Genomic DNA, 16017 nt, shown 5'->3' on the forward strand with positions numbered 1-16017 from the left:
ATTCGATCGTCGGTATCCAATACCTAGTTCAATCTCGTTACCGGCAAGTCTCTTTACTCGTTACATAATGCATCATTCCGTAACTAACTCATTAGATACATTGCTTGCAAGGCTTATAGTGATGTGCATTACCGAGAGGGCCCAGAGATACCTCTCCGACAATCGGAGTGACAAAACCTAATCTCGAAATACGCCAACTCAACATGTACCTTTGGAGACACCTGTAGAGCTCCTTTATAATCATCCAGTTATGTTGTGACGTTTGGTAGCACACAAAGTGTTCCTCCGGTAAAACGGGAGTTGCATAATCTCATAGTTGTAGGAACTTTGTATAAGTCATGAAGAAAGCAATAGAACATACTAAACGATCAAGTGCTAGGCTAACGGAATGGGTCAAGTCAATCACATCATTCTCCTAATGATGTGATCTTGTTAATCAAATGACAACACATGTCTATGGTTAGGAAACATAACCATCTTTGATTAATGAGCTAGTCAAGTAGAGGCACACTAGTGACATTATGTTTGTCTATGTATTCACACATGTATCATGTTTCCGGTTAATACAATTCTAGCATGAATAATAAACATTTATCATGATATGAGGAAATAAATAATAACTTTATTATTGCCTCTAGGGCATATTTCCTTCAATATTCTGTCTATTCTGCTTTGTATTGAACAAATATTATTTGAACTGTGTCTCTATCTTGATTTGGCAACAAAAACTAGAATGATATAGACCATAAAGTGACCATGGTACATAGATATATGTTTGTTTCATGCTGTTATCCTGTCCACTTTACTGCTAAACTGATTTGCCAAAATGAGTTTCATATACAACATGGTAAACCTGTGATGTGTGTGCTTGTTTCTCTTTTAGAATGCGGACAAAATATTAGAGAACAGTACCCTATTATGCAATGGTAAAGGAAGTAATGCAGATAAGGTTCAAGATAGTGAGACATCCCTGTTGGTCTCCAAGAAAGCTGATAAAAACTATCTTGACGATAGTGAGAGAACCCAAAAGTCCTGTCCTGATGTAGTGTTTGAGTTACTAGCCACTACTGCTGGCACAAGCTCTTTGAACTCGTTGCCTGAATCAGTTCGTCTTCTTGAGTCTCAACTTCAAGTTGAAAGACATCAATCATGTGCTACGACAGGAAGCTGAAGGACCGAGGAAGGCCCTGCAGAATTCAGATACATACTTTCTGGTGCAACAACAAGCGCTGGAGGATTTAAGCACCAAACAAGAGAAAGTTAATAAGCTTGCTAAGCATCTTGCCAGCATTATGGGTACCCAGGATATTGTTTTTTGAGATCTTCTGAAGTGGTTTCAGTTCTCGACTTGTTTTGATGTGGCGTTTATTTGTGTTGGTCACCAACTTTGACAACTAGTGTATATGATATGTTGCTTTGTTCCCTATATTTGCACTGGTGGCAAACTTTGATGCCCAGTGGATGTAATATGTGTAATAGCCGCGATAGCCTAGCGTAAGTTGCTTGCTTATTTATTTCCTTGTTGTCTTGTTTATTTGTTTGCTTCTAGTGAGTGCACTTCTTTTTTCATGGTTTGCTAGTGGCCGCAATAACCTATTTTTTAAAACTAGGGCACAATAACCATGGGCTACATATTTACTGTAGTGACACTGGGCCTCCTACGGGCCGTAGAAACAATGGGCCTTCTACGAGCCGTAGAAACAATGGGCCTCCTACAGGTCATAGAAACAATGGGCCTTCTACGGGCCGTGGACACAATGGGCCTTCTACTGGCCATAGACACAATGGGCCTTCTACGGGCCGTATCATCAATGGGCCTTCTACGGGCCGTATGATCGATTGACCAAACATTGGCCAATAACAGACCGCATTATGGCTGCAAACGGGCCAGAGTTGGAATCGCCCGTTCATGGGCCGACCATAACGGGCCGTCATTAATCGGCCGTATTTGATGACGCTATGAAAAGGGGCCAACGTATTAACAGGCCACAAACGGGCCGACTGTAACCACGGGCTGAATTTGGCCCACAAGTAGAAAATTACAGTAACGGGCCATAAGTAACCGAATGCTGGAAATGAGCCCAAGAATAAATGGGCCCTGAGAAGGCCGAAAGATTATGTGGGCTGGAAATGGCCCAATGGAATAATGGGCCGTGAATGGGTATAAAGTGATAAACTGTTCATTACGGGTCGTTAATGGCCCAAGAGTTACAAAGGGCCTCATGTGGGCCGAAAGACGTCATGGGCCATACATGGGCCGGAAGTTAAAACGGACCGAAATCATATTGGACGGCCCAGACGATGCTATTGGGCCTAATTCGGATAGGTCATAACGGGCCCTGGGTTAGCGGGCTGTAAATGGGCTATATGTGAATAGGCTGTTAATAGGCTTTCCGTGGAGGCCGGCCCGCCACCTTTTTCCCAAGTCAAATGGGCCGGCCTTTTCACAGGAATGGGCCTCTGTTGGGACGTGCCACGTGTCTACATATCATAGGCGCCTTCGGTCCAATGAGTGGATGACATCTATCCCAACGGCGAGCCAACATGTGTTTCCTCTAGCCAATGATGATTTTACACATGGAAAATCCCCATTGGTTGGGGCTGTTAACGGGTTATCGGATCCAAAACCGGACCCGATAGCTTAACGGTGTTCCGTTACTATGGATGCCACGTGTCGGTCACCCTTGATGAAATCACTTATGTGACACGCGATTTATCGTCATGGAAGTGGACACTTCCGTGATGATAATTTTGGTAATGTCATGGAACACTTCTATGACAGCACATGTATGACTATCTTGATTCTGTCATAAAGTCTTCATGGATGTACATGCATGACAGAAAACATGACCTACTGTGACAAACACGTATCATCACGGAAGTGTATATTTTTGTAGTGTAATGAGAATCTCTTTATTTCCAACCAACACATATTGTTCACTCTAGTCGATTAGTCTTTTCCTCAGCCTATCTTGCAAGGTCTCAAATTGCCCCTTGTGGACTCTTCATTCAGGAACCGGGAGGCCAAGGTATTTTGGTTCGAAGACCTGTTGCGTTACCTCCAATATATTCTTGATCTCCTCCGCTACTGACTCTTTGCAATTTTCAGAGAAAAGGATGGAACACTTCTCGGGGTTTATGAGTTGACCCGTCGCCGAGGAATAAGTGTTCAACAAGCCTTTAACAACATCCACTTGCTGGCCAGAAGCTTCAAAAAACAACATGGTGTCATCTGCAAACAAGAGGTGAGATATCTCCGGTGCTCCACGGCATATGCTCACCCCGTTCAAGCTCCATCATTAACTGACTTAGACAGAAGAGCAGATAAAGCATCGGCCACAAAGAGAAATAGGAACGGAGACAAAGGGTCACCTTGCCATGTTGGGGAACGTTGTAGAAAATAAAAAAAATTCTACGCTTTCACCAAGATCAATCTATGAGTTCATCTAGCAACGAGAGAGAGAGGAGTGCATCTACATATCCTTGTAGATCGAGCAGAAGCGTTCAAGGGAACGGGGTTAAGGGAGTCGTACTCGTCATGATCCAAATCACCGGAGATCCTAGCACCGAACGGCCGGTACCTCCACGTTCAACACATGTACGGTCAGCGATACGTCTCCTCCTTCTTGATCCAGCAAGGGGGAAGGAGAGGTTGATGAAGATCCAGCAGCACGACGACGTGGTGGTGGATGCAGCAGGGATCTCGGCAGGGCTTTGCCAAGCGTCTGCGGGAGGGAGAGGTGTAGCAAGGGGGGAAGGGAGGCGCCAAGTTCAAGGGTGCGGTTGCCCTCCCTCCCCCCCTCTTTATATAGGGACCCTTGGGGGGCGCCGGCCCTAGGAGATTGAATCTCCAAGGGGGGGCGGCGGCCAAAGGGGTGCCTTGCCCCCCAAGAAAAGTGGAGGCGCCCCCCCACCCTAGGGTTTCCAACCCTAGGCGCAGGGGGGCGCACCAGCCCACCAGGGGCTGGTTCTCCTCCCACTTCAGCCCATGGGACCCTCCGGGATGGGTGGCCCCACCCGGTGGACCCCTGGGACCCTTCCGGTGGTCCCGGTACAATACCGGTAACCCCCAAAACTTTCCCGATGGCCGAAACTTCACTTCTTATATATAATTCTTTACCTCCGGACCATTCCGGAACTCCTCCTGACGTCCTGGATCTCTTCCGGGACTCCGAACAACTTTTGGTTTACTGCATACTCATATCTCTACAACCCTAGCGTCACCGAACCTTAAGTGTGTAGACCCTACGGGTTCGGGAGACACGTAGACATGACCGAGACGGCTCTCCGGTCAATAACCAACAGTGGGATCTGGATACCCATGTTGGCTCCCACATGCTCCTCGATGATCTCATCGGATGAACCACGATGTCGAGGATTCAAGCAACACCATATACAATTCCCTTTGTCAATTGGTATATTACTTGCCCGAGATTCGATCGTCGGTATCCCAATACCTCGTTCAATCTTGTTATCGGCAAGTCACTTTACTCGTACCGTAATGCATGATCCCGTGACTAGACACTTGGTCACTTTGAGCTCATTATGATGATGCACTATCGAGTGGGCCCGGAGATACCTCCCCGTCATACGGAGTGACAAATCCCAGTCTCGATCCGTGTCAACCCAACAGACACTTTCGGAGATACCCGTAGTATACCTTTATAGTCACCTAGTTACGTTGTGACGTTTGGTACACCCAAAGCACTCCTACGATATCTGGGAGTTACACGATCTCATGGTCTAAGGAAAAGATACTTGACATTGGAAAAGCTCTAGCAAACGAACTACACGATCTTGTGCTATGCTTAGGATTGGGTCTTGTCCATCACATCATTCTCCTAACGATGTGATCCCTTTATCAATGACATCCAATGTACATAGTCAGGAAACCATGACTATCTGTTGATGAACGGGCTAGTCAACTAGAGGCTCACTAGGGACATATTGTTGTCTATGTATTCACACATGTATTACGATTTCGGGATAACACAATTATAGCATGAATAAAAGATAATTATCATGAACAAGGAAATATAATAATAATCCTTTTATTATTGCCTCTAGGGCATATTTCCAACAGTCTCCCACTTGCACTAGAGTCAATAATCTAGTTACATTGTGATGAATCGAACACCCATAGAGTACTGGTGTTGATCAATCTTTGCTCGCGGAAGAGGTTTAGTCAACGGATCTGCGACATTCAGATCCGTATGTACTTTGCAAATATCTATGTCTCCATCTTGAACATTTTCACGGATGGAGTTGAAATGACGCTTGATGTGCCTGGTCTTCTTGAAACCTGGGCTCCTTGGCAAGGGCAATAGCTCCAGTGTTGTGACAGAAGAGAGTGATCGGCCCCGATGCATTGGGTATGACTCCTAGGTCGGTGATGAACTCCTTCATCCATATTGCTTCATGCGCTGCCTCCGAGGCTGCCATGTACTCCGCTTCACATGTAGATCCCGCCACACGCTCTGCTTGCAACTGCACCAGCTTACTGCTCCACAATTCAACATATACACGTATCCGGTTTGTGACTTAGAGTCATCCAGATCTGTGTTGAAGCTAGCATCGATGTAACCCTTTACGACGAGTTCTTCGTCACCTCCATAAACAAGAAACATGTCCTTTGTCCTTTTTAGGTACTTCAGGATATTCTTGACCGCTGTCTAGTGTTCCTTGCCGGGATTACTTTGGTACCTTCGTACGAAACTTACGGCAAGGTTTACATCAGGTCTGGTACACAGCATGGCATACATAATAGATCCTATGGCTGAGGCATAGGGGATGACACTCATCTCTTCTTTATCTTCTGCCGTGGTTGGGCATTGAGTCCAGCTTAATCTCACACCTTGCAATACAGGCAAGAACCCTTTCTTGGACTGATCCATATTGAACTTCTTCAATATCTTATCAAGGTATGTGATTTGTGAAAGACCTATGAGGCGTCTCGATCTATCCCTATAGATCTTAATGCCTAATATGTAAGCAGCTTCTCCAAGGTCCTTCATTGAAAAACACTTATTCAAGTAGGCCTTAATGTTGTCCAAAAGTTCTATATCATTTCCCATCAGAAGTATGTCATCTACATATAATATGAGAAATGCTACAGAGCTCCCACTCACTTTCTTGTAAACGCAGGCTTCTCCATAAGTCTGCATAAACCCAAACGCTTTGATCATCTCATCAAAGCGAATGTTCCAACTCCGAGATTCTTGCACCAGCCCATAAATGGATCGCTGGAGCTTGCATACCTTGTTAGCATTCTTAGGATCAACAAAACCTTCCGGCTGCATCATATACAGTTCTTCCTTAAGATAGCCGTTAAGGAATGCCGTTTTGACGTCCATCTGCCATATCTCATAATCATAGTATGCGGCAATTGCTAACATGATCCGGACGGACTTCAGCTTCGCTATGGGAGAGAAAGTCTCATCATAGTCAACCCCTTGAACTTGCTGATAACCCTTAGCGACAAGTCGAGCTTTATAGATGGTAACATTACCATCCGCGTCCGTCTTCTTCTTAAAGATCCATTTGTTTCTATCGCTCGCCGATCATCGGACAAGTCTGTCAAAGTCCATACTTTGTTTTCATACATGGATTCTATCTTGGACTGCATGGCTTCAAGCCATTTGTTGGAATCTGGGCCCGCCATTGCTTCTTCATAGTTCGAAGGTTCACCGTTGTCTAACAACATGATTTCCAGGACAGGGTTGCCATACCACTCTGGCGTGGAACGTGTCCTTGTGGACCTACGAAGTTCAGTAGCAACTTGATCCGAAGTACCTTGATCATCATCATTAATTTCCTCTCCAGTCGATGTAGGCACCACAGGAACATTTTCCTAAGTTACACTACTTTCCGGTTCAAGAGGTAGTACTTCATCGAGTTCTACTTTCCTCCCACTTACTCCTTTCAAGAGAAATTCTTTCTCCAGAAAGGATCTGTTCTTGGCAACAAAGATCTTGCCTTTGGATCTAAGGTAGAAGGTATACCCAATGGTTTCCTTAGGGTATCCTATGAAGACACATTTTTCCGACTTGGGTTTGAGCTTTTCAGGTTGAAGTTTCTTGACATAAGCATCGCATCCCCAAACTTTTAGAAATGACAGCTTAGGTTTCTTCCCAAACCATAATTCATACGGTGTCGTCTCAACGGATTTAGACGGAGCCCTATTTAAAGTGAATGTACCTGTCTCTAGAGCGTATCCCCAAAATGATAGCGGTAAATCGGTAAGAGACATCATGATTGCACCATAACCAATAGAGTGCGATTACGATGTTCGGACACACCGTTACACTGAGGTGTTCCAGGCGGCGTGAGTTGTGAAACGATTCCACATTTCCTTAAGTGCGTACCAAATTCGTGACTTAAATATTCTCCTCCACGATCTGATCGTAAGAACTTTATCTTTCGGTCACGTTGATTCTTTACCTCATTCTGAAATTCCTTGAACTTTTCAAAGGTCTCAGACTTGTGTTTCATCAAGTATACATACCCATATCTACTTAAGTCATCAGTGAGAGTGAGAACATAACGATATCCTCCACGAGCCTCAACGCTCATTGGACCGCACACATCAGTATGTATGATTTCCAATAAGTTGGTTGCTCGCTCCATTGTTCCAGAGAAAGGAGTCATCTAAAAGCCCATGAGGCATGGTTCGCATGTGTCCAAAGATTCATAATTGAGAGACTCTAAAAGCCCATCAGCATGGAGCTTCTTCATGCGCTTGACACCAATGTGACCAAGGCGACAGTGCCACAAGTATGTGGGACTATCACTATCAACCTTACATCTTTTGGTATTCACATTATGAATATGTGTAATATTACGTTCGAGATTCACTAAGAATAAACCATTGACCAGCGGGGCATGACCATAAAACATATCTCTCATATAGATAGAACAACCATTATTCTCGGATTTAAATGAGTAGCCATCTCGCATTAAACGAGATCCAGATACAATGTTCATGCTCAAAGCTGGCAGTAAATAACAATTATTGAGGTTTAAAACTAATCCCGTGGGTAAATGTAGAGGTAGCGTGCCGACGGCGATCACATCGACCTTGGAACCATTCCCGACGCGCATTGTCACCTCGTCCTTCGCCAGTCTCCGCTTATTCCGCAGCTCCTGCTTTGAGTTACAAATATGAGCAACGGCACCGGTATCAAATACCCAGGAGCTACTACGAGCACTGGTAAGGTACACATCAATTACATGTATATCCCATATACCTTTAGTGTTGTCGGCCTTCTTGTCTGCTAAGTATTTGGGGCAGTTCCGCTTCCAGTGACCCTTCCCTTTACAATAAAAGCACTTAGTCTCAGGCTTGGGTCCATTCTTTGACTTCTTCCCGGCAACTGGCTTACCGGGCGCGGCAACATCATTGTCGTCCTTCTTGAAGTTATTCTTACCCTTGCCTTTCTTGAACTTAGTGGTTTTATTGACCATCAACACTTGATGTTCCTTTTTGATTTCTACCTCTGCTGACTTCAACATTGAAAATACTTCAGGAATATTTTTCACCATCCCCTGCATATTGTAGTTCATCACAAAGCTCTTGTAGCTTGGTGGGAGCGACTGAAGGATTCTGTCAATGACCGCCTCGTCCGGGAGGTTAATGTCCAGCTGGGACAGGTGGTTGTGCAACCCAGACATTTTGAGTATGTGCTCACTGACAGAACTATTTTCCTCCATCTTACAACTATAGAACTTGTCGGAGACTTCATATCTCTCGACCCGGGCATGAGCTTGGAAAACCATTTTCAGCTCCTCGAACATCTCATATGCTCTGTGTTGCTCAAAACGCTTTTGGATCCCCGGTTCTAAGCTGTAAAGCATGCCACACTAAATGAGGGAGTAATCATCAGCACGTGACTGCCAAGCGTTCATAACGTCTTGGTTCTCTGGGATGGGTGCTTCACCTAGCGGTCCTTCTAGGACATATGCTTTCTTGGCATCTATGAGGATGATCCTCAGGTTTTGGACCCAGTCCGTATAGTTGCTGCCATCATCTTTCAGCTTGGTTTTCTCTAGGAACGCGTTGAAGTTCATGTTGACATGAGTGTTGACCATATGATCTACAAGACATATTTGCAAAGGTTTTTAGACTAAGTTCATGATAATTAAGTTCATCTAATCAAATTATTTAATGAACTCCCACTCAGATTGGACATCCCTCTAGTCATCTAAGTATTACATGATCCGAGTCGACTAGGCCGTGTCCGATCATCACGTGAGACGGACTAGTCATCATCGATGAACATCTCCATGTTGATCGTATCTTCCATACGACTCATGTTCATCCCGTTGTATGTGAACGTAAGAATCTATCACACCCGATCATCACGTGGTGCTTCAAAACAACGAACTGTCGCAATGGCGCACAGTTAGGGGGAACACTTTCTTGAAATTATCATGAGGGGTCATCTTATTTACTACCGTCATTCTAAGTAAACAAGATGCAAAAACATGATAAACATCACATGAAATCAAATAGTAGTGACATGATATGGCCAATATCATATAGCTCCTTTGATCTCCATCTTCGGGGCTCCATGATCATCTTCATCACCGGCATGACACCATGATCTCCATCATCATGATCTCCATCATCGTGTCTCCATGAAGTTGCTCGCCAACTATTACTTCTACTACTATGGCTAAGTTTTAGCAATAAAGTAAAGTAATTACATGGCGTTTAGTCATTGACACGCAGGTCATACAATAATTAAGACAACTCCTATGGCTCCTGCCGGTTGTCATACTCATCGACATGCAAGTCGTGATTCCTATTACAAGAACATGATCTCATACATCACATATATATCATTCATCACAACTTTTGGCCATATCACATCACAAAGCAATTGCTGCAAAAACAAGTTAGACGTCCTCTAATTGTTGTTGCATCTTTTACGTGGATGCAATAGGGTTCTAGCAAGAACGTTTTCTTACCTACGAAAAAGCCACAACGTGATTTGTCAACTTCTATTTACCCTTCATAAGGACCCTTTTCATCGAATCTGCTCCAACTAAAGTGGGAGAGACAGACACCCGCTAGCCACCTTATGCAACTAGTGCATGTCAGTCGGTGGAACTTGTCTCACGTAAGCGTACGTGTAAGGTCGGTCCGGGCCGCTTCATCCCACAATACCGCTGAAGCAAAATAATACTAGTAGTGGCAAGAAAGTTGACAACATCTACGCCCACAACAAATTTGTGTTCTACTCGTGCAAAGAGAACTACGCATAGACCTGGCTCTGATGCCACTATTGGGGAACATTGCAGAAAATAAAAAAATTCCTACGGTTTCACCAAGATCAATCTATGAGTTCATCTAGCAACGAGAGAGAGGAGTGCATCTACATACCCTTGTAGATCGAGCGGAAGTGTTCAAGGGAACGGGGTTGAGGGAGTCGTACTCGTCGTGATCCAAATCACCGGAGATCCTAGCGCCGAACAGACGACACCTCCGCGTTCAACAAACGTACGTTCAGCGAGACGTCTCCTCCTTCTTGATCCAGCAAGGGGGAAGGAGAGGTTGATGAAGATCCAGCATCACGACGGCGTGGTGGTGGATGCAGCAGGGATCCCAGCAGGGCTTCGCCAAGCGTTTGTGGGAGGGAGAGGTGTAGCAAGGGGGGAAGGGAGGCGCCAAGTTCAAGGGTGCGGCTGCCCTCCCCCCCTCTTTATATAGGGACCCTTGGGAGGGGGCGTCGTCCCTAGGAGATTGAATCTCCAAGGGGGGCGGCGGCCAAAGGGGGTGCCTTGTCCCCCAAGGCAAGTGGAGGCGCCCCCCCACCCTAGGGTTTCCAACCCTAGGCGCAGGGGGGGACCAAGGGGGAGGCGCACCAGCCCACCAGGGGCTGGTTCCCCTCCTACTTCAGCCCATGGGACCCTCCGGGATGGGTGGCCCCACCCGGTGGACCCCCGGGACCCTTCCGATGGTCCCGGTACAATACCGGTAACCCCCGAAACTTTCCCGATGGCCGAAACTTCACTTCCTATATATAATTCTTTACCGCCGGACCATTCCGAACTCCTCGTGACGTCCGGGATCTCATCCGGGACTCCGAACAACTTTCGGTTTACTGCATACTCATATCTCTACAACCCTAGCGTCACCGAACCTTAAGTGTGTAGACCCTACGGCTTCGGGAGACACGTAGATATGACCGAGACGGCTCTCCGGTTAATAACCAACAACGGGATCTGGATACCCATGTTGGTGTTGGGGAACGTTGCATAAAATAAAAAATTTCCTACCTTCACCAAGATCAATCTATGAGTTCATCTAGCAACGAGAGAGAGAGAGAGAGATGCATCTACATACCACTTGTAGATCGCGTGCGGAAGCGTTCAAGAGAACGGGGTTGAGGTAGTCGTTCTCGTCGTGATCCTATCACCGGAGATCCTAGCACCGAACGGATGGCACCTCCGCGTTCAACACACGTACGGTCAGCGTGACGTCTCCTTCGTCTTGATCCAGCAAGGGGGAAGGAGAGGTTGATGAAGATCCAGCAGCACGATGGCGTGGTGGTGGATGCAGCAGGACTCCGACAGGGCTTCGCCAAGCAACCGTGGGAGCAGGAAGAGGTGTAGCAGGGGAGGGAGGCGCCAAGACTCAGGGGTGCGGTTGCCCTCCCTTCCCCCCTCCTTTATATAGGCCCCCAGGGGGGCGGCCCTGGAGATGGGAATCTCCCAAGGGGGCGGCGGCCAGGGGGGTGGAGTGCCCCCCAAGGCAAGTGGTGCCCCCCCCACCCTAGGGTTAAGGGGGGCCCAAGGGGGGGCGCACCAGCCCACTAGGGGATGGTTCCCCTCCCAATTCAGCCCACGGGGCCCTCCGGGATAGGTGGCCCCACCCGATGGACCCCCGGGACCCTTCCGGTGGTCCCGGTACAATACCGGGTGACCCCGAAACTTTCTCGATGGCCGAAACAGCACTTCCTATATATAATTCTTTACCTCCGGACCATTCCGGAACTCCTCATGATGTCCGGGATCTCATCCGGGACTCCGAACAACATTCTGTTTGCTGCATACTCATATTCATACAACCCTAGTGTCACCAAACCTTAAGTGTGTAGACCCTACGGGTTCGGGAGACATGCAGACATGACCGAGACGGCTCTCCGGCCAATAACCAACAGCGGGATCTGGATACCCATGTTGGCTCCCACATACTCCTCGATGATCTCATCGTATGAACCACAATGTCGAGGATTCAAGCAACCCCGTATACTATTCCCTTTGTCAGACGGTATGTTACTTGCCCGAGATTCGATCGTCGGTATCCCAATACCTCGTTCAATCTCGTTGCCGGCAAGTCACTTTACTCGTACCATAATGCATGATCCCGTGACCAGACACTTGGTCACTTTGAGCTCATTATGATGATGCACTACCGAGTGGGCCCAGTGATACCTCTCCGTAATACGGAGTGACAAATCCCAGTCTTGATTCGTGTCAACCCAACAGACACTTTCGGAGATACCTGTAGTGCACCTTTATGGTCACCCAGTTACGTTGTGACGTTTGGTACACCCAAAGCACTACTACGGTATCCGGGAGTTAGACGATCTCATGGTCTAAGGAAGAGATACTTGACATTGGAAAAGCTCTAGCAAAACAAACTACACGATCTTGTGCTATGCTTAGGATTGGGTCTTGTCCATCACATCATTCTCCTAATGATGTGATCCCGTTATCAATGACATCCAATGTCCATAGTCAGGAAACCATGACTATCTGTTGATCAACGAGCTAGTTAACTAGAGGCTTACTAGGGACATATTGTGGTCTAAGTATTCACACGTGCATTACGATTTCTGGATAATACAATTATAGCATGAATAAAAGACAACTATCGTGAACAAAGAAATATAATAATAATCCTTTTATTATTGCCTCTAGGGCATATTTCCAATAGTCTCCCACTTGCACTAGAGTCAATAATCTAGTTACATTGTGATGTATCGAACACCCATAGAGTTCTGGTGTTGATCATGTTTTGCTCGCGGAAGAGGTTTAGTCAACGGATCTACGACATTCAGATCCGTATGTACTTTGCAAATTTCTATGTCTCCATCTTGAACATTTTCACGAATGGAGTTGAAGCGACGCTTGATGTGCCTGGTCTTCTTGTGAAACCTGGGCTCCTTGGCAAGTGCAATAGCTCCAGTGTTGTCACAGAAGAGTTTGATCGGCCCCGACGCATTGGGTATGACTCATAGGTCGGTGATGAACTCCTTCACCCATATTGCTTCATGTGCTGCCTCCGAGGCTGCCATTTACTCTGCTTCACATGTAGATCCTGCCACGACGCTCTGCTTGCAACTGCACCAGCTTACTGCTCCACGATTCAACATATACACGTATCCGGTTTGTGACTTAGAGTCATCCAGATTTGTGTCGAAGCTAGCATCGACGTAACCCTTTACGACGAGCTCTTCGTCACCTCCATAAATGAGAAACATGTCCTTTGTCCTTTTCGGGTACTTTAGGATATTCTTGACCGCTGTCCAGTGTTCCTTGCCGGGATTACTTTGGTACCTACCTACCAAACTTACGGCAAGGTTTACATCTGGTCTGGTACACAATATGTCATACATAATAGATCCTATGGCTGAGGCATAGGGGATGACACTCATCTCTTCTTTATCTTCTGCCGTGGTCGGACATTGAGCTGAGCTCAATCTCACACCTTGCAATACAGGCAAGAACCCTTTCTTGGACTGATCCATTTTGAACTTCTTCAAAATCTTATCAAGGTATGTGCTTTGTGAAAGACCTATGAGGCGTCTCGATCTATCCCTATAGATCTTGATGCCTAATATGTAAGCAGCTTCTCCAAGGTCCTTCATTGAAAAACACTTATTCAAGTAGGCCTTAATGCTGTCCAAGAATTCTATATCATTTCCCATCAAAAGTATGTCATATACATATAATATGAGAAATGCTATAGAGCTCCCACTCACTTTCTTGTAAACGCAGGCTTCTCCATAAGTCTGCATAAACCCAAACGCTTTGATCATCTCATTAAAGCGAATGTTCCAACTCCGAGATGCTTGCACCAGCCCATAAATGGATCGCTGGAGCTTGCATACCTTGTTAGCATTCTTAGGATCGACAAAACCCTCTGGCTGCATCATATACAGTTCTTCCTTAAGATAGTCGTTAAGGAATGCCGGTTTGACGTCCATCTGCCATATGTCATAATCATAGTATGCGGCAATTGCTAACATGATTCAAACGGACTTCAGCTTCGCTACGGGAGAGAAAGTCTCATCATAGTCAACCCCTTGAACTTGCCGATAACCCTTAGCGACAAGTCAAGCTTTATAGATGGTGACATTACCATCCGCGTCGTCTTCTTCTTAAAGATCCATTTGTTTTCTATCACTCGCCGATCATCGGGCAAGTCTATCAAAGTCCATACTTTGTTTTGATACATGGATTCTATCTCGGATTGCATGGCTTCAAGCCATTTGTTGGAATCTGGGCCCGCCATCGCTTCTTCATAGTTCGAAGGTTCACCGTTGTCTAACAACATGATTTCCAGGACAGGGTTGCCATACCACTCTGGTGTGGAACGTGTCCTTGTGGACCTACGAAGTTCAGTAGCAACTTGATCCGAAGTACCTTGATCATCATCATTAATTTCCTCTCCAGTCGATGTAGGCACCACAGGAACATTTTCCTGAGCTGCACTACTTTCCGGTTCAAGAGGTAGTACTTCATCGAGTTCTACTTTCCTCCCACTTACCCCTTTCGGGAGAAACTCTTTTTCCAGAAAGGATCCGTTCTTGGCAACAAAGATCTTGCCTTTGGATCTAAGGTAGAAGGTATACCCAATGGTTTCCTTAGGGTATCCTATGAAGACGCATTTTTTCGACTTGGGTTCGAGCTTTTCAGGTTGAAGTTTCTTGACATAAGCATCGCATCCCCAAACTTTTAGAAATGACAGCTTAGGTTTCTTCCCAAACCATAATTCATACGGTGTCGTCTCAATGGATTTAGACGGTGCCCTATTTAAAGTGAATGTAGCTGTCTCTAGAGCATATCCCCAAAATGATAGTGGTAAGTCGGTAAGAGACATCATAGATCGCACCATATCTAATAGAGTGCGATTACGACGTTCGGACACACCGTTACGCTGAGGTGTTCCAGGCGACGTGAGTTGTGAAACGATTCCACATTTCCTTAAGTGCGTACCAAATTCGTGACTTAAATATTCTCCCCCACGATCCGATCGTAAGAATTTTATCTTTCGGTCATGTTGATTCTCTACTTCATTCTGAAATTCCTTGAACTTTTCAAAGGTCTCAGACTTGTGTTTCATCAAGTAGACATACCCATATCTACTTAAGTCATAAGTGAGAGTGAGAACATAACGATATCCTTCGCGAGCTTCAATGCTCATTGGACCACACACATCAGTATGTATGATTTCCAATAAGTTGGTTGCTCGCTCCATTGTTCCGGAGAACAAAGTCTTGGTCATTTTGCCCATGAGGCATGGTTCGCACGTGTCAAATGATTCATAATCGAGAGACTCTAAAAGTCCATCAGCATGGAGCTTCTTCATGCGCTTGACACCAATGTGACCAAGGCGGCAGTGCCACAAGTATGTGGGACTATCGTTATCACATTTACATCTTTTGGTATTCACACTATGAATATGTGTAACATTACGTTCAAGATTCATTAAGAATAAACCATTGACCATCGGGGCATGACCATAAAACATATCTCTCATATAAATAGAACAACCATTATTCTCGGATTTAAATGAGTAGCCATCTCGTATTAAACGAGATCCAGATACAATGTTCATGCTCAAACTTGGCACTAAATAACACTTATTGAGGTTCATAACTAATCCCGTGGGTAAATGCAGAGGTAGCGTGCCGACGACGATCACATCGACCTTGGAACCATTCCCGACGCGCATCGTCACCTCGTCCTTTCCCAGTCTCCGCTTATTTCGCAGCTCCTGCTGTG

Source organism: Triticum dicoccoides, chromosome 2B, assembly GCF_002162155.2.
Source record: "Triticum dicoccoides isolate Atlit2015 ecotype Zavitan chromosome 2B, WEW_v2.0, whole genome shotgun sequence".
Taxonomy (NCBI): Eukaryota; Viridiplantae; Streptophyta; class Magnoliopsida; order Poales; family Poaceae; genus Triticum; species Triticum dicoccoides.